Below are 19,430 nucleotides of genomic sequence, written 5' to 3'. Positions count from 1 at the left end.
AGACGCTCGAAGGGAAAGGATGGGAAGGGTTTGGAATATACTAAACTTTGGGGCCCGTTCTTAAAGCTCTTATCCAAAGACCTTCGAGAAGTAACTTGCCCGAAGTATTTACAGATCCTACAACTCATTCCTTTAGAGCCCGAGGGGGTTAAGCCTGTGGATTGAATTTTCCCTTGTAGAACTGGTGGATCCCTGGAAGTAAGCTGCACAGATGGAAGCTGATGCGGGGCGGAGTCGGACTGGGAGGGGGGCTGTTTTGGGGAGGGGGGTGGGCGGGGGCGTTCTGACTTTTTCTTTTTTGTTCGTTATTTGAAATAAGGCGGAGGTCACAGCACAGGTGGGGCTGCTTCTCAAGTTCATAGTAATACGCGGGGTCGTCATCTGGGATGTAGGCCCAGACGCTGTGTCATTGCACTGAGTTTACGCCATGCCGGCAAGTCAATGTAGGCAGCTGGGCTGTGTACCATACTACATTCCCACATAATAAAAATGATTGACTCTAAAGCAGCCCTGAGACTTCATGATTTAAGGAGATTGTCTGTTAAATTTGTTGGCTATGTTTATGATGTAGCTAATCTGTACATCTGCACTTTAAAACACGTTTTGAATCTACCTGGGGTGACTCTAGGACCTTATGAGCCCAAAGTCATGTGCAAATGCTGAGGCTGCATAAATCTTGTACACCTGTACATTAAAACAACCTTGTGACTTTATGAGTTTGCCTAATAAAGTTGTGTACCATGTTTGCACTGCTTTTAACCTGAATATCTGCACTTTAAAACACCTTTTGATTTACCTTGGGTCTATATCCATTCAATGGTACAATTGCTTGGTGTTTCTCTTTCCTCGGTTTGCTTTAGAAACTATAATTATTATTTTCTCTTGCTTGCAAGAATTTTAAGTAATTGATGGAAATAAAGTTTACTTACTTACTTGCCTGATCAATCTAGCCAACCTAGTTGAACTCCTCTTTCTACAATATTGCCTTCGTCTGAAAATCTCAGCTGTAAGGTTTCTAAAACTGTAATATAGAGGGAGGTACTTGAACACCCAAATACCTACCTCCTCAACAGTATCTGCTATGTGCACAGTAGTCTCAACTAAACATGTTGTTGGACACATGCAAAGCAATCAGTAGTACAGTGCACATAAGATCCTGGGCCGAAAAGTTGCAGAAAGGACATTGTTTGTCAAAAACGTATTGGATTTGAGTTACATGTCACATAGCCAGCTTTTATAATCGACCTGCTTTTTACCCACTTCTCGCTGTACATGCAAACGAATTTGAAGCATTCAATAGATCCAGGTTTTCTCTCAGGTCCACTTGCAACAGTCAGATATGGACTGATTATGATAAGCAACAAGAGGTGTAAATGTGTGAGGAGGTTGCACTTACTGTTACGAATCAGTGGTACACGAATATGCCAACCTACGTACACCACTCTTGAGATCATGTTTTGTCAGACTAGGTATCTGTACCGTTGAAAATGCAATAACCTCAACTTTTCAAGGTCCTGCTTGCCAACCTATCTACCATCTGGTCAAAAACATGGGCGCAGAATTTAAGAATTTTGATAAAAGTGACAGTAAATTGCACTCTGCAAACTACTTAAAATTGAGTAATAATTGAATCTGGGGGAATCAGGATGATGTGATGTGACAAATGTAGGAAATAGAAAAAGTACTCTATGTTATGATAGGGCAAACCATCACCCTGACCCTGCTCATAACTCTCCTAGGTCATGTTGCAGGGGTAGAACAAGGACACTGAAAATATGTGGCACTGAGCCTATTATTAGCTAAACACAAGGTCACCTATCGATGGGGACGAGTCAGGGTTCCTAAATTTAAAGGCTGGATGAATGATCTAGTTTATTGTCAGGACCAAAGGACCACATATGCTGAACTGTTTCCCCCGAGATCATGCCCCAGAGACATATAAGACCCACTACAGACCTACCTACTAGCTCAAATATGAGATACTACAAATGAGGATGAGAATATAAGATCACAGCATACTACAAAGCCCAGTTAATAGACTCACCAGTATCAACGATCCTGGCCTTGCGCACATTAACGCATGACTCCCTTGTAAACTCTGCGACTGTGAGCTGAGGATGATCGATGATTATACGCATCTCGGTTCATATAAAGCTATAGAGTGATGTGGGATAGGACATCTGTACCTGCATATCCTCTTGCTTATATGAGTTTGATTATATATGATTTTATATTACAACTAACTGCTAATAGATGTAAAATGGATGCTGGCATGATATGCTGCATATGTCTACAAACCAGATAGTGCACAGTTGAGTATATATTTGCTTTGTTTTTTATTGTTACATATATGTCTTTATATATGAAAATCTCTATGAAGAAATTTAACAAAAAAAAGATTATTACCTATTTCCATCTCAAATGGACTGTCCACCTTTAAGAGGGACGCAAATCAGGGGTATACTACCTCTGCATAATGTTATCTTATGTTAATACCTGTTATAAAGCACGGCGATTGCCCAAAGGTGTCATGGCACTAACATATCTATCCTGAGGCAAGTAGGAACTGAGATTATTCAGCAAAAAGCCAGGTCTCCAAGCCCTTCCTAAAGTCTAACTGATCAGTAGCGTTTCTTAGGCGAAACGGAAGGTCATTCCAGGCTTTCGCCTTGCAAACAGCAAACCTTCGCCCCCCCCCCCTCACCACGAAGCTTTCCTCCTGGGCGGAACAGAAACCAGCTTAGCCCCTAACTAGCGAAGTGCTCTTTTCGGAATGTACCACTGGAACAGCGGGTTCAAGTAGTCTGGACCCTTGCCATGCAGAGCTTTGAAGACCATGCAAAGTGATTTGAAATGTACTCGACTCCTTACTGGGAGCCAGTGCAGCTTCCTTATTGCCTTGGAGACGGAGGAGAATTTGGATGTACCGGTCAGAAGTCTTACTGCGCAATTTTGCGGCAGCTGAAGTTTATTCAGACTTTTTTGTTGAATATTCAAATACAGGCTGTTACAGAAGTCCAGCTTCAACAGCACCAGAGCTGTGACCACTGTTTGGCGACTACCTAGGGGTAGGAATAACATTACTTTCTTTTCCTAATGTGAAATGTTTTAATTAAGCAATGCTTTCTTTTATTTTTTTGACTAAATGAACCATGTGCTTTTATAAGTATTTAATGAGTATTATATTCCGAATGTTTCTTTTTGTTTTTAATGAGACAAACATGCAGCAGTGCAGAATGAATTTTTTTATTGATTTTTATAAATCAAAGAAAATAGATACAATTCTATTAGCACAATCGCTACTGTCATTTAAAAAAAAATAATCATTTTTGCATGCCTTTTTTTGCCAACTTGTGTCTGCATGCCACCTTTAGCTGGTGTGTTAGAAATATTTATTAGTTTTAAACTTGTTATTCATTATTCCATGTTGGATTAAAACTGTTTGAAAGCTGCTCTTTCTGAAGATCAATTTAGTGCTGCACTATTGAAACAGTTACAAGTAACGTTCTATGAATAATCAATCATCACTGTAGTAAACAAACCAGTAGCATAAAAAGACTAGTGATTATAAGCTAGAAAAGAGTTGCACTGAGATCCATCTTAATTTGAATGACGCTCTGCCCTCGCAATCTGGTCAATCTTCCTTTCTCTTTTGATGATCTTATGAGTGGCATTTGAATGATGAAATAGTTCTGCAATACTACATACAACTGATTCGCTGACTATACAGTTTCCTTTGCCATGTCCGAGCAGTCCTGCTTGACTGAAACCTGCTCACCACAAACCCCTTTGTGAAGTGTTGTAGGATTCCTGCCTGGATCAATTCCTCACAGTGTAAATAAAAAACTGATCTCCCAGACTCTAGCATCTCCGCATCTGCTATGCGCACTATTGCTCCCCTGTTTCCACTCTTCTGCCTGCTCTATTGCACCAACACGAAGCTGCTGTGCCTCCGCAACTCATCCGTTACAGCATGCATCCCCTCCTTGCTGAATGAGCTGTCTCCAGCTCATTCTGTGGTAGTTGGCAGACCTCCCCCTATTGGATCCCTCAATTGTGTGGTGCTGCATTGAGATCAAATGTGCTTTGGATGCTCTAACCTTAATCACACTGAGCAGACTACCAATCTACGAAGACAATGTTTTATTTACAAGGAGAGTGTTTTCTTGCACTTGGTGGAGCTATTCTGCCAACATACTGACCTTTCTTTTTGCTGGATTTGCAATGATCTGCTCGCTGACATCCAAAGAAATGTGCCTTGGATTGTTGTGCCATTTGACAAAGAGGAGTAATCTGATCTATTCACAAGGTAGCTTACAAGTGTGAGTAATTTACTCATGTCAGTTACTCTAACACTTTTCAGTAACTTACTACGTTTGGCTATTCACAAAATCTGAGTGTAAAGTTACTCAAAAGTATAGACTTACAGATCTTGCTGACGGAAAAAGGGGTTGGAGTCCAATTTACAACTGGCACAGAAGACACAGTCATAATTCCAGCACCACACAAGACCAACCACTAATACTGCACCACCCTCCATGGAAATAATGGAGGTAGGAAAATAAAATGCCATACAAAATAATATCAATGTAAATTAAATTATTTAAGGTAGCGAAAAATGTAAACAAATGTAATGTAATGTCAAAAATATCTAAAAATAGTTCACATTTATTATTACATTCTAAAATATTTTAATAATCTTTTTTAATTTGACTAGAAGTAACATTATTTTGTATTAAAATATAATGCAACTACTTTTAATCAATGTAATAAATTACTTTAAATAAATATTAATGCATGACAAAAATATGTTTTCATTTTGGTGGGACTTTTTTTATTTAAACATCAAAAAAAGAATTTTAATATATTGAAAGTAATAGAATTAAAATAAATATTTAATTAAAATGAAAGTTAATAGTGCTGTAACGTTTTTATTGTGTTGTGTTCTGCATTTAAAATAAATATTTATTTAATATTTAACATAAAATATTTTTACTACCTTTTGTCAAGTTGGATATTTTACGTTTCCCTATATTTGACCATACAGAGATCCCTCTGGAGTCTCCATTTGGTAAAGTAAAGAGAAAAGTTTATTTAACAAAAAAAAAATGTACAGATATTTTGGGTGGGTGTGATGGGTAGCTCTGCAGCCCATTGCTCAGAGTGTTAAAGGCCTTTTAAAATAATCCAATTAAAATATTTGTTCCACAATTATTTGAAATCATTGCAACAAGATATCAGTAAAATATCTTCATAACTAAGCTATATGTCAAAAATTACTTAACCTTGTTAAAAACAGCTATTAGCTGTTCACTGAGACTCAGATAAATCAATCATACTTGAGACAATGTCCAAAAATTCAAAAACAACCAGTTAGTTGAGTAGCAGCTCCACATAGGCATGCCTTTCACTGCTTCAGTTCTATTCCTGAGGTTTAATTTGAAAAAGGGCAGACTGAATTTTTTTTGCCTCAGAACAACCAACTTATTTCAGATACAAATATTGTGGGCTATTAGAAGAGGTCCTCCTTTCGTCTTAGTTTCTCATCATTATCAGTGTGCCTGATGATGGCCAGATGCAAAATGATCACACCTCTTTGTGCATCTCTTGTTGTGTATGCTCCCCGCTATGTGACTGTGCGAAGAGCATCACTCAAGAAAGGCTGAGTCTGGAAGACAGCCTAAAAGGGAGACATAAAAAGACAGCTGACCCTAGTTGGTTCTCAATGTGCAAAGAGAAACTACACATCTCCAGCCTGCTCTACCTGTATATGAGTGGAAGATGCAGACACACTGTGAGAAGGTGGCCTGGTATATGCTGTCCACTAATTAAAGTGGGCACCCTGTACCAGTCCACACGTCCCTTATGATGTATGAGGTCAAAGATAACCTTATTGAAAGCTATCTTAGTGGTAGCTATGGAAAGCAGCCTTCAGGCTTAATCTTGAAGGAATGTAAAGAAGCTTGTTTTACCAGATAATCACCTCCTAAATGACTAAATGAAAGGAGAACCACACAGTGTATATAAAAATATTTATTTATTAATATACCATTCTCTACTAGTCTCTACGTGAGACTAGGGCACAAAGTACACAATACTGAATCAATAGAGCATTTGTAAGTAGCAAAATACACAGCGTGCTCCAGGGGGAGACTAAACCATATACTAAAAAAATGGTATAACAACAACGATTTGACTAGACTCAGTGCCTAGAGTACGTAGAATCACTGGGACCCCAAGGAACCACCCTGAGGAGTGACACAGGGATCCCACGGAAGACGGGTGCTGTGAGGAAACACGGATGCGTGCTCCGTACAACTCAATGAGAAAGTCACGGCTGCAAATTTACAAATTAAGGACACTTCTAAGAGGACTTCGAGCAAACCCTTTGGAACATGGAGGTTCTAAGGCCAACCCACCAGTGAGTACTGAGGTACCCATGTTACCTATACCAGATAAGCTGGGTGCTTAGGGGTCAACTGGTGTCGGAAACCTTTGTTGTTTTCAATGGAGAGCTGAAAAGAAGTACTGCTGTCAGGAGGGCAAAGAGTGTCCTGTGGAATCCAAGCCTGGATTCGAGGTGAGAGGAACATGAAAGCAGGGGGGACAGAGTCTGGGTCACTTCAGGTGACCAGGGGCTCGGTAGTCAAATGCCCACCGGTGTCGGGTGCTTCAGGTGTGATGAAGGCTTGCTTGACTTTGCAGCCATGGGGACCAGGAGATGTCGAGGACAACTAGGATCCGGAGGTGAGCTGTCCCACAAAGGATGTCAAGTGCTGAGGGGTCGATGCCCAGCTGGAGCACCAACAAGCCTTGGCAAATGCAACCCACTCCATCAGAGGAAACAGGTTACGGTGTGGACCAGCAAGGTCTAGTGGACTCTGCAAGCAAGGGAGAGTCAGGGCACAACTGGAGCAACCAGGTCAGCCCAGGAACAAACAAGGTGACCCTCACCAGGACCCACAGGCCAACAGACCAGGGATTGTGAGGAGACCTCAAGCAAGTTTGCAAAGTACCAGCCCACAGGACACTCAGTGAATGGAGGCCGGACATCTTCAGTGCAAATACTGCTCGGGGTCAGGATTACACAGAGTCCAATGCACACGCTTGGGAAACTTCACTAAGCATATTCAACTGCAAATGTATGCAGTGCACAGGGGTTTGGGTTGCACGGTCCCCAATAGGGATACTGGTCTCAAATTCGCTGAGAGGGCAGATCGACCTCAGGGACCTTCGGGAACACACCTCCTGTGTTGCTGAAATTTACAGAGTCCTCAGGAGCTAGGGAGAAGCAAACCAGTCAGATGCAAATATGGTGCCTGCTTTTGCAGGGGAGTAACTCCTTTACCTCAAGGAAGATTCTTCAGTCGTCCAGCGTCGTGCAGGCAGTTGAAGTACTTGGTTTCTTCTTAGCAGAACCTTGTCCAGATAAAACCTAAAGCCCTGTAGCCAGGTAACCCACTTTATGCCCATGGGAAGGGGTTGGATGGATTTTTCGGACCCTCTTAGGGGAGGGGCAGGACAAAGGGGTAGCTACACCCATGTCCTTTGTTCACTTTCACGCCAGAGCAGGAGCCAATGGCTCCCAGAACTGGTTTCAGCTGGACTATGCTGAGGGACACCAAATGTGCCCCCAGTGCAGAGTTTCTGGCATTCTCAGAGTGCACCCACCCAGCCCCAATATACTAAACCCTGTCTGGGAGGTGGTGACACCTCCCTGTGACAGGATGCCTATTGTCATGCCTTCTTCTGCTCGAGCTTGGCTCAGCAGCAGGAGAGCAGAATCATGTATGTGGCTGGCAGCATCCATTTTGTGCTGCCCAGGTCATGAAAGCTGGTACCGGGTAGACTGGTTACCTACTGTAGTGGTTCTATAAGGGTGGAATCATACCTCCCACACCAGTTACTGGTGTGGAGGTATGATTCATAGATATTTGACACCAAACACAATATGTTTCTAAGCAGCCGTTTTAAAGTTAAAGCATTTACCGCGAGGTTATAATGCACTTAAACATATATGTCTGGCTGCATCACAGACAACCCCAGAGAATGGTCTCCGAGGCAGAAGAGAGGGGCTCTGCTCATGCAGGGGCACCCTCTCACAAAAAAAACAGCACCCTGCCTTCAGGATTGATAAGGCCTGCCATAAGGGTAACTGATAGTTTTTTAAGTGTAGTGATTTAGATAGATATAGTTAACCTATATCTTAAGTAAGTGGTGCAAGCACCTGCCTACACAGTCTGCTGTAGCAGGCTTGTCATGTCAATTTAAATGGCCTCTCATGGGTGGCATAATACTTGTTTCAGCCCATGGGAGGCCTCTAGGGTACCTATGCCCTGGGTACGTGGTGTACCATATACTAGGGACTGATAAGGGTACCATAGTATCCAAACTGGAGTGTACCTACAGTACATACAAGCAATTTAAAGGAGAAAGCAGATAGACTGGGGTCCTGGATAGCAGGATCCCAGTCAGACTAGGCCAAAAACATTGATACATCAGCAAAAAGTGCGGGTAAACATAAGAAGCAGATACTACTTTCCTACACACACATGTTCCATTTCCAACTTCTCTCTGACCAAGTATGGGTGCTCCACAGAATACCAAGAAGATTACTGCGCTACCACAGCTGGTGTCTGCCTGACAGCCAGCTTCTCTGAGGTGAGAAGACATCACATAGAGTCTGATCTGGTGGAAGAACTGTGTCCCTGTCCTGGAATGCCTTGAAATACCCTCTCTGGAGGAAGAGGTAAAAGGTCTACCACCCTTGCAGTAGGAGTGACAACCAGTGTGGATGAGACCAGATAACCAAAAAGAGTCACACCTTCTAAACAAGAAAGGTAGATGTAACCTCTTTGTAGGACTGGGAAAAATTATTTTTCTTTTAAATAATCATCACCCACCAGGGTTGCTCCAAGGTGGCATGCTTCATCATATGGTTCATCCCTGCCCTTCTATGGACAGGGGCATGCTGCTACCTGCGGTGACACTGAGCACTTTATAAATGGATGTTCCTATACACCTATGTTGGTTGGAACTATGGAGTGGGTTTCTTATGTGAAAAGGAGTAGAAATATCAAACTAGTGGGAAAAATAACTTTATCCCCTCCCCTTGTCGATATGCTAAAATCTGGGGATGTTAGGAAACACTTCAGGTAAATGACCCATCGTTTCCTGGTTGACTAGTTTTAGCCCTACCCCAAGGCTTTTCTTCAGGACCAAAAGTGAGAAAATGCTCCCACTCCTAAAGTTATATTAATTCCTTGTTAACAAAAAGTTTAAAAAATAAAAGTTTTACAGCACCTAATTGATCTGTTTAAATGTTAAAAGTCCTAAAGAAGTTTGGAGAGAAAGAAATAAAATAGTTAGAAAATGTACGGCCCTCTGGCCTTCTCAATGTTAAAAATTATTATTGATTGTGACTTTATGGGAATAGTGATAAAAATAGTCAAAATATGTGCGCACGCTGTGCGTAGTATCGTGATGTATAATACATAAAACAGACAACCATGAAGTGACAGACAAACACACAATAACATATAACCAACACTATGTTGTTACATACATGTTAGAGACCATGAATGAGCCTCATGAGTCCAGCAGGGAAGAAGGGACGCATGTAGTCAAACCCTGTGGGTTTGTGAGAAGATAAACCCCAGGGAAGTTAAAAGCAGCCCCAAAAGGCAAAATACGCTTGCATGTGCTGGGAGAGTGCGAGAGTGCATTCACTTAATTCTTCAGGGCTACTCCCTCGCTGTAAACCTGACTCGTTCACCTGAGACTTCAGTAATGCGGTAGGGGCATGGCGGGTCCTCTTTATATGCCCGTGTATTCTTGTTGGCATCCTTGTGGTTGCCAGAGTGCTAGAACTCCCATACCAGCTTCCCAGATACTCAATTCCTGAGGGGCCGGGCAACTGGTGGTTGTCCCAACCCACTTGGGAATGGTACCGGAGCAGTCTATCTGCCTCTTGAAATTATCAATAAAGGCTCTAGGTAGAGAGCAATAAAAAAAGGGAGGGAGGTGTGTATACACATAAAATCTGATTCGAGGAGTCCCACGGCCCTACGTGAATTTCCGGACCCGTGCCTCATTGGGGCCTGTTAATCAAAAACTGTAGATACACATTAAAGGTTTAATGAAATTATGTCAAATTGTTAAATAAATGAAAACAGCCCTTGCAACATGATCGGCCAGTGTCTAATGATGTAAAGCCTCATATTAGAAGCCGGTAAATCCTGTCCTTGAGCTAATACTCTATAAAGTGTTTAGTAGAGAAAGAAAATGACGAAATGAGAGTGAGAGGAAAAAAGGAGGACCTCCTGGAAAGAGTGTAAGGGGATGTGGTATATTATCAACGGAATACCTCAGATGTTCCCTAAGTTACGTAGGCAGTTATGAGTTATGTACCATAGTCACCATGGGATACCATAAGTATTTGTGTTTACTTTGAGACCAAATGGTTATGTTCTTCACAAAAGGTTTATATGAAAATAGACCATGTCCAGTTTGGAGAATTTGTGTGTTGGGGAGGAAGGCACCATAATTAAAAGTGATTGCTATATAATCAGTTCCCAGTGGGCATTCTAATAACAGGCACAAGTCACTGTGGGTGTTCTCTTAGGGTTACTTCATATGAATTGGCCCCAAGGAATATTTTAATTCAACCCAACCTCATGTGCAGGAACTGAGATGCATGCACATGGGGGGCACATGTTGCATCCCCATGTGGAGGTACAGGGGGGCCATGCAGTTTTTGTTTACTCTCTGCCACAGTGTTTATGGAGTAGGAACCTCCATGACACCGCCAGTGGAGAGGAAACTGATAATATGGTCGGCGGGCCACTGTGGTCCCAGCAAGCATATTGCGGCCCCTTGACAGCTGCAAACAGGCAGGGAACGGTGGTTCCCTGGTAGCTGTGGTGGTCTGACTGCCCAAATTGTAATAAGGCAGTCAGGGGCCTAAGTCTGTTCTCAACCGGCGGAAGCTTTAAAAATGCCCCCACCAGCTGGGAATAGACTTGTGTTCTTTTTCCCTGCCTGCTGAAGGTGTAGGAAATGGGACCATGCTGCCACCCTCCCCTTTTTATTGGAACTGGCCCTAGGGAATAGGGTCCCCTTCCCTTAGTATGTATGTGTTTTGGTCCCAGGGGATGGAGTCACATGGGACGGAAAGCCAACCCTACACTGAGCATACCAAAGGCTGTGGGCAGTGTGGGGTTGGCAGCCTGTTGGGGACTTAGCCACAGGGCCTGGTGGCAGTCCAAGTCCTGGCCAACTCCCTGCTGCACATTCCAATGGCTGTGTGTAGTGTGGGGTTGGTTAGCTGCGGGGAGTTGGAAGCAGGGCCTAGCTGTAAGACAGGCTCTGCGGCTAACCCCATGCAGCCATGACCAAAGGCCATGTGCAGCATGGAGTTGGCTGCTTCTGGGTGGCTGCCTACAGGGAGTTGAATAAAGGGCCTGGCTGCAAGCTAGGCCCTGTGGCCAACCCCACACCACACATGATGAAAGCCTGTGCGCATCATAGCGTTCACTGCCTGGGGAGATTTGCTGCAGGGTCTTTTTGCAGGCCAGCCCTGCAGCAAACCCCCCACCACGCACAGTCGAAGGTGAAACTAAAATTGATTTTAAACTCTTCATCTTCCGTGAAGATAATTGGGATAATAATAACCAGAAGTCCCACAGGAGTGATATTCGAGTTGAGAAACTTGGTTCGAAATTTAGCATGAAGTTCAGTTTGTGTTTCTATTTTAATCTCTCCAGATAAGTCAAATCTGTATCTTGATGTGGAAGAGAACCCAAATAATAAAGGTCTGCTAGCAATTGTAATAATATATTCGCCATAAGACATGAACCCCGTCACCCTATATTCATTTCCTGATATCAGCAAGGATTCCCTTAAGGACCTGCTGATTAAAGTAAAACCAGGCTCTCCAAACAATTTCTGCCCCCCTAAAATGCTAAAATCAGTATTTTCCAACATCTTGGACCCAAACCTTCTCACTCCTTAACCTCTCCATCAGCCTAGGGAATGCACCTAGCATATTCAGGGAGCCATTGTTGTGCCCCCACTAGAAGAAAGTAGGAGAAGAAGTACTGACATTGGAAAACCATCGATCCGTATCCCTATTACCTTTTTTGGCTAAGGTACTAGAAGCGCATGTGACATGAAACCACTGTGCCTTCTTAGAAAAGATCAAATTCTTGGATCCATGTCAGGCACATTTCCATCCTGCCCACTCCACAGAAGCAGTCATCCTCGCTGTAATAGATGACATGCCCGAAGACTGCTATAAATGAGTCACACAGGTTCTGGTCCTCCTTGACCTGTCGGCAGCCTTCGACACAGTGGATCACAATCTCCTAGTGGACCGTGTCGAGGCTGCTGTTCTTCAGCGCTTGACTGGATCATCTCTCTTCTAAAGACCATTCCCAATCGGTCTGCCTGACTCCATACAATTCTTCTAAGGTCCCCCAAGTCTGTGGCATCCCACTGGGTTTGCCCCTTTTCAAGTTTTAACCCCTCTTGAGACTTTACATCCACCCACAAGACCACTCTCACAAAAATAGAAACTGCACAATCTGTAATTATGTGGAAAATATGCAATTACAATTGCCAACTCCCACGAATCTAAGAAGAACTTTCAAACCACAATGCTGTTCATCCGCGACTGGATGAACAAGAGGTCGCCGATGCCCTGCATTTCTAAAAGGCACTGTTTGCCGGTCTTCCCGACACCGTAGCTGTCCCGCGACGCCGCGGTCAGCTAGAACTGTTTGGATTTGTTTTCTCACAACGCCATGATAGCCCCAGATGGAGCTATCGACATCAAGGAACTGTTGTTCAAGCATATTTTGATAACTGAAAATTGTTAAGTACTGTATTGTGGATTTATATCGTTTTTGGTCTTGTCTTAAGTATATAAAAACATTGGATAATTTTCTAAACTGGTGTGGTGTCCTTTTGTAGTGCTTACACTGTATTACTGTTGGTTATGTGCAAATGCTTTACACACTGCCTCTAAGATAAGCCTGACTGCTCATGCCAAGCTACCAAGGGGGTGAGCAGGGGTTATTTTAGGAGTGTAACTCCCTCATCCTGACTACAAAGAAGGGTCCCTCTTTGGACAAATGTACCCAACTCTGCCAACTGGAGACCCCATTTCTAACAGTTATTATTATTATTATTATTATTATTATTATTAAAGGCTTTTATATCGCGCTCTATTACTAAAAAAATAGTATCCTGGCGCGTTGAAGGCAGAACAGTAGGGAGAGAACCAATGACTAATAACTGAACATAAGAAAAACAGTTTAAACTATTGTATTAAAAAGGTGGGTTTTTAGTCCTTTCTTAAAAACATTGAGGGTCGAGGCAGTTTTTAGGTGAAGGGGAAGGGTGTTCCAGGATTTTGCTGCTCTTACCGAAATAGATTGGCCGCCAAGTCTGCAGTATTTGAATTTGGGAACGGACATTTGGCACAGGTTGGCCGATCGCAGGGGGCGATTAGGGACATACAAGCGGAACCTTTTCCACAAGTAGATAGGGCCATTTTGATGAATAGCTCGGTAGGCCATCACCAAGATTTTGAACTGAATCCTGAGGGCAACAGGAAGCCAATGGAGAGCACGCAGCAAAGGGTGTGCACTAGAACGCCTAGGAACATTGAATAGGAGCCTGGCTCCTATTCAATGGAGCCAGTTTATTATCAATTAATCCTTTATATTTGTACCTTCCCAGTAGTACCTATGCCCTTTCATTACATTCAACTACGTAGTGCTAAAAGTGACATATTGTAAACATTCCCCTACAAAAGTGGACCCATCAACTTATCTATATATTAAATTACCAATTTGTTTTAATATTAATTAATCCTTCACATGTACACCTTCCCAACAATGCCTATGTCCATTCATTACATCAAATTCTTAGTTTTAAAGTGACATATAAATAAAAAAATTCCCCTGCACAGGGGAATCCGTTATGTATATTGCTCAAGGATTAATTTGCCCACACACACGCAACTATACATTAACTGTGCACTGAAGCAATTCCTCGTAATGCAATAACACATTTTTACATATATCTGCTTGACGGAGCTTACAGCACTATGTAATGGCAGCATAGGAAAGTGGATTTTGCTTATTTCCAAGATGAATGCCACCATACAAGTGATGGTGCACCCATTTTGAATGCATGGAAGCTGGAACAATGCCTTTTCACTTAGTGCTACAGGAGTGGTCTATCAGGCCATCCTGTAATAAAAATGTGTGCCCTGTGCGGTGTGATTGATGGATGTTCATTATGCAAACCAGCTCTAAATGTACAAATACTGTCACAGTTGTTGATGGGTAATGCCAATTTTAAAGTCATCACTAGAAGTTCTGAGTGTGGCTGCTTAAGAGTCCCAAGATAACAATGCAAACCACTACAGGTGAGAATCGATGAGTAGTGTGACTGCAGCATAGTGTTACATACCTTGGCCCTTGCTTATGAAGGCTTGTGTCAATATTATGCCGCCATTGTGGCACGTTTTGTGACGCAGCGTTTATAATGCTCCACGTTGCACCATATTTACAAAAGGACATATCTAAGCAGATGCTCCACTGTGTAAATGCATGAGCTACATTATACCTGCGTCATAATGTATGCAGGGTGGGCGTTCCCACGTGAAAAAGAAGGGGCGTGGTGAAATCTATCAGATTTCACTGCGCCACTTCTAGGACACTATTGCATCACAACCTTACGTCTGCCTCACAGCAGGCAAAAAGGTGAGGCAGTGCAATGGGAATAGGCCTCCCCATGCATTGCTGGAGTAGTGGTAGGCTTACAACACAACTCCAGCAATGCATGGGTTTTGCACTGACAGATACGTCAGTATTCCTCACGTATCTGTCATTCCTTGTGGTATGGTGCACTATACAATAAATACAGCACATCCATCGTGGCGCAAGGAGGGCGCACTGAAAAGTGTTGCATCGCTGCTTTCATGCAGTGCTGCAACACGGATCACTGACATAATATCGACCTCACAAATATCGAGATACAAAAATATCGAGTCAAAAATATCGATTGACAAAATATCGACTCCCTATATTCAAACAGGTAAGTACCAAAATATCGACTCCAAAATATCGACTTACAAAAATATAGACTGTCAAAATATCGATTTTTTTAAATGCCTTAAAATTAAGTTAAAACTAATATAGTAATAAATATATTTAATATAAACTTAGAAATAATTATTAAAAAAATGTAATTTTAATAAATAATTTATATAATTAAAAAAATTATATCACCAAAAATAATACATATATATATATATATATATACATATATATATATATATATGTTTCCAACAAAGTTCCATTTACCGGGGGCTATGACACCTGCAGGGCGGGCTCCAAGGCAGAAATGGAGAATCTGCCGCTGAGTTGCTCCCAAGAAAATAACAGAGCCCAAACTTCGCCTTACACCTGAAAACAGACTTTATTCGTCTCGAGCACAGCAGGTAATGACACAATTTAAATAGTCTCTGACGCGTTACGGCGGGTCTCCGCCTTAATCATAGTCTGGTGTGTCAATAATTTCCAAGTGGACTCAAACCCGCAGTTTGCTGAACTGCGAGTCCCAGCATGCACCTGATGGATATTCAAAAGTCTGTGCTTTATGCCAGTTCAAAGGTGCAGCGAAAATGCTGTTGTAAAATTACTTGTCAAATGCTGATTGCCAAGTGCTTAAGCTTACACTGCGATGCTCACCAAAATATACGTTCAGGCAGCGAAGTTTGCAGGACAGAGGCAACCCCCTTCTCCTCTCCCTTTCTTGTACTCGTGAACCAAATAGCCCTGGAAGTCCATACTGGCTGGCCACGGTGTAAGCGGGTCCTCCCCCTCCATCATATGTTTCCAACAAAGTTCCATTTACCGGGGGCTATGACACCTGCAGGGCGGGCTCCAAGGCAGAAATGGAGAATCTGCCGCTGAGTTGCTCCCAAGAAAATAACAGAGCCCAAACTTCGCCTTACACCTGAAAACAGACTTTATTCGTCTCGAGCACAGCAGGTAATGACACAATTTAAATAGTCTCTGACGCAATTCGGCGGGTCTCCGCCTTAATCATAGTCTGGTGTGTCAATAATTTCCAAGTGGACTCAAACCCGCAGTTTGCTGAACTGCGAGTCCCAGCATGCACCTGATGGATATTCAAAAGTCTGTGCTTTATGCCAGTTCAAAGGTGCAGCGAAAATGCTGTTGTAAAATTACTTGTCAAATGCTGATTGCCAAGTGCTTAAGCTTACACTGCGATGCTCACCAAAATATACGTTCAGGCAGCGAAGTTTGCAGGACAGAGGCAACCCCCTTCTCCTCTCCCTTTCTTGTACTCGTGAACCAAATAGCCCTGGAAGTCCATACTGGCTGGCCACGGTGTAAGCGGGTCCTCCCCCTCCATCATATGTTTCCAACAAAGTTCCATTTACGGGGGGCTATGACACCTGCAGGGCGGGCTCCAAGGCAGAAATGGAGAATCTGCCGCTGAGTTGCTCCCAAGAAAATAACAGAGCCCAAACTTCGCCTTACACCTGAAAACAGACTTTATTCGTCTCGAGCACAGCAGGTAATGACACAATTTAAATAGTCTCTGACGCGTTTCGGCGGGTCTCCGCCTTTATCATAGTCTGGTGTGTCAATAATTTCCAAGTGGACTCAAACCCGCAGTTTGCTGAACTGCGAGTCCCAGCATGCACCTGATGGATATTCAAAAGTCTGTGCTTTATGCCAGTTCAAAGGTGCAGCGAAAATGCTGTTGTAAAATTACTTGTCAAATGCTGATTGCCAAGTGCTTAAGCTTACACTGCGATGCTCACCAAAATATACGTTCAGGCAGCGAAGTTTGCAGGACAGAGGCAACCCCCTTCTCCTCTCCCTTTCTTGTACTCGTGAACCAAATAGCCCTGGAAGTCCATACTGGCTGGCCACGGTGTAAGCGGGTCCTCCCCCTCCATCATATGTTTCCAACAAAGTTCCATTTACCGGGGGCTATGACACCTGCAGGGCGGGCTCCAAGGCAGAAATGGAGAATCTGCCGCTGAGTTGCTCCCAAGAAAATAACAGAGCCCAAACTTCGCCTTACACCTGAAAACAGACTTTATTCGTCTCGAGTACAGCAGGTAATGACACAATTTAAATAGTCTCTGACGCGTTTCGGCGGGTCTCCGCCTTAATCATAGTCTGGTGTGTCAATAATTTCCAAGTGGACTCAAACCCGCAGTTTGCTGAACTGCGAGTCCCAGCATGCACCTGATGGATATTCAAAAGTCTGTGCTTTATGCCAGTTCAAAGGTGCAGCGAAAATGCTGTTGTAAAATTACTTGTCAAATGCTGATTGCCAAGTGCTTAAGCTTACACTGCGATGCTCACCAAAATATACGTTCAGGCAGCGAAGTTTGCAGGACAGAGGCAACCCCCTTCTCCTCTCCCTTTCTTGTACTCGTGAACCAAATAGCCCTGGAAGTCCATACTGGCTGGCCACGGTGTAAGCGGGTCCTCCCCCTCCATCATATGTTTCCAACAAAGTTCCATTTACCGGGGGCTATGACACCTGCAGGGCGGGCTCCAAGGCAGAAATGGAGAATCTGCCGCTGAGTTGCTCCCAAGAAAATAACAGAGCCCAAACTTCGCCTTACACCTGAAAACAGACTTTATTCGTCTCGAGCACAGCAGGTAATGACACAATTTAAATAGTCTCTGACGCGTTTCGGCGGGTCTCCGCCTTAATCATAGTCTGGTGTGTCAATAATTTCCAAGTGGACTCAAACCCGCAGTTTGCTGAACTGCGAGTCCCAGCATGCACCTGATGGATATTCAAAAGTCTGTGCTTTATGCCAGTTCAAAGGTGCAGCGAAAATGCTGTTGTAAAATTACTTGTCAAATGCTGATTGCCAAGTGCTTAAGCTTACACTGCGATGCTCACCAAAATATACGTTCAGGCAGCGAAGTTTGCAGGACAGAGGCAACCCCCTTCTCCTCTCCCTTTCTTGTACTCGTGAACCAAATAGCCCTGGAAGTCCATACTGGCTGGCCACGGTGTAAGCGGGTCCTCCCCCTCCATCATATGTTTCCAACAAAGTTCCATTTACCGGGGGCTATGACACCTGCAGGGCGGGCTCCAAGGCAGAAATGGAGAATCTGCCGCTGAGTTGCTCCCAAGAAAATAACAGAGCCCAAACTTCGCCTTACACCTGAAAACAGACTTTATTCGTCTCGAGCACAGCAGGTAATGACACAATTTAAATAGTCTCTGACGCGTTTCGGCGGGTCTCCGCCTTAATCATAGTCTGGTGTGTCAATAATTTCCAAGTGGACTCAAACCCGCAGTTTGCTGAACTGCGAGTCCCAGCATGCACCTGATGGATATTCAAAAGTCTGTGCTTTATGCCAGTTCAAAGGTGCAGTGAAAATGCTGTTGTAAAATTACTTGTCAAATGCTGATTGCCAAGTGCTTAAGCTTACACTGCGATGCTCACCAAAATATACGTTCAGGCAGCGAAGTTTGCAGGACATAGGCAACCCCCTTCTCCTCTCCCTTTCTTGTACTCGTGAACCAAATATATATAAATATATATAAAAAACATATTATTAAATAAACATATATAACATTTTTAGCGTAGCATAGAAAATGGTTAAAATTTATTGTTACAACTATAGTGAGTTCAACATTAGCAAAAGTGTTGGATAGCGTAGAGGTAAAATTTACTATTCCCACTCCAGTGGGTGCAACAGTAGGGAAAGCGCTGGATAGCGTAGGGGTTAAAATTACTATTCCCACTCCAGGGATGTATGACGTTACAACGCATACTTTTACAACGCCTACCATTCCAACAAAACTTTTACAACGCAAAAACTTTTACAACGCATACATTTACAACGCAAGATTTTACAACGCATATACCTTTACAACGCATACCATTACAACGTAAGTATTGGTAAGTATATAATAATTTTTTGAATATAAATTAATTAAAAATATTATAATATAATTTAATTTTATTTAATTTTATTTAATACATTTAATTTAAATGTAATTTTATTTTATTTTTACAAAGTACCCCTGTACCCCAAAAACCCAAAACTGACCCTGAACCCTAAAAATACCCCTTTACCCAAAAACTGAAAACTGACCCTGAACCCTAAAAATACCCCTTTACCCAAAAACTGAAAACTGACCCTGAACCCTAAAAATACTCCTTTACCCCAAAAAACTGAAAACTGACCCTGAACCCTAAAAATACCCCTTTACCCAAAAACTGAAAACTGACCCTGAACCCTAAAAATACCCCTTTACCCAAAAACTGAAAACTGACCCTGAACCCTAAAAATACCCCTCTACCCCAAAAACTGAAAACTGACCCTGAACCCTAAAAATAC

This window comes from Lissotriton helveticus, chromosome 4_1 (assembly GCF_964261635.1).
Source record: "Lissotriton helveticus chromosome 4_1, aLisHel1.1, whole genome shotgun sequence".
In the NCBI taxonomy this organism is placed as follows: Eukaryota; Metazoa; Chordata; class Amphibia; order Caudata; family Salamandridae; genus Lissotriton; species Lissotriton helveticus.
This window is presented reverse-complemented; position numbering follows the sequence as displayed.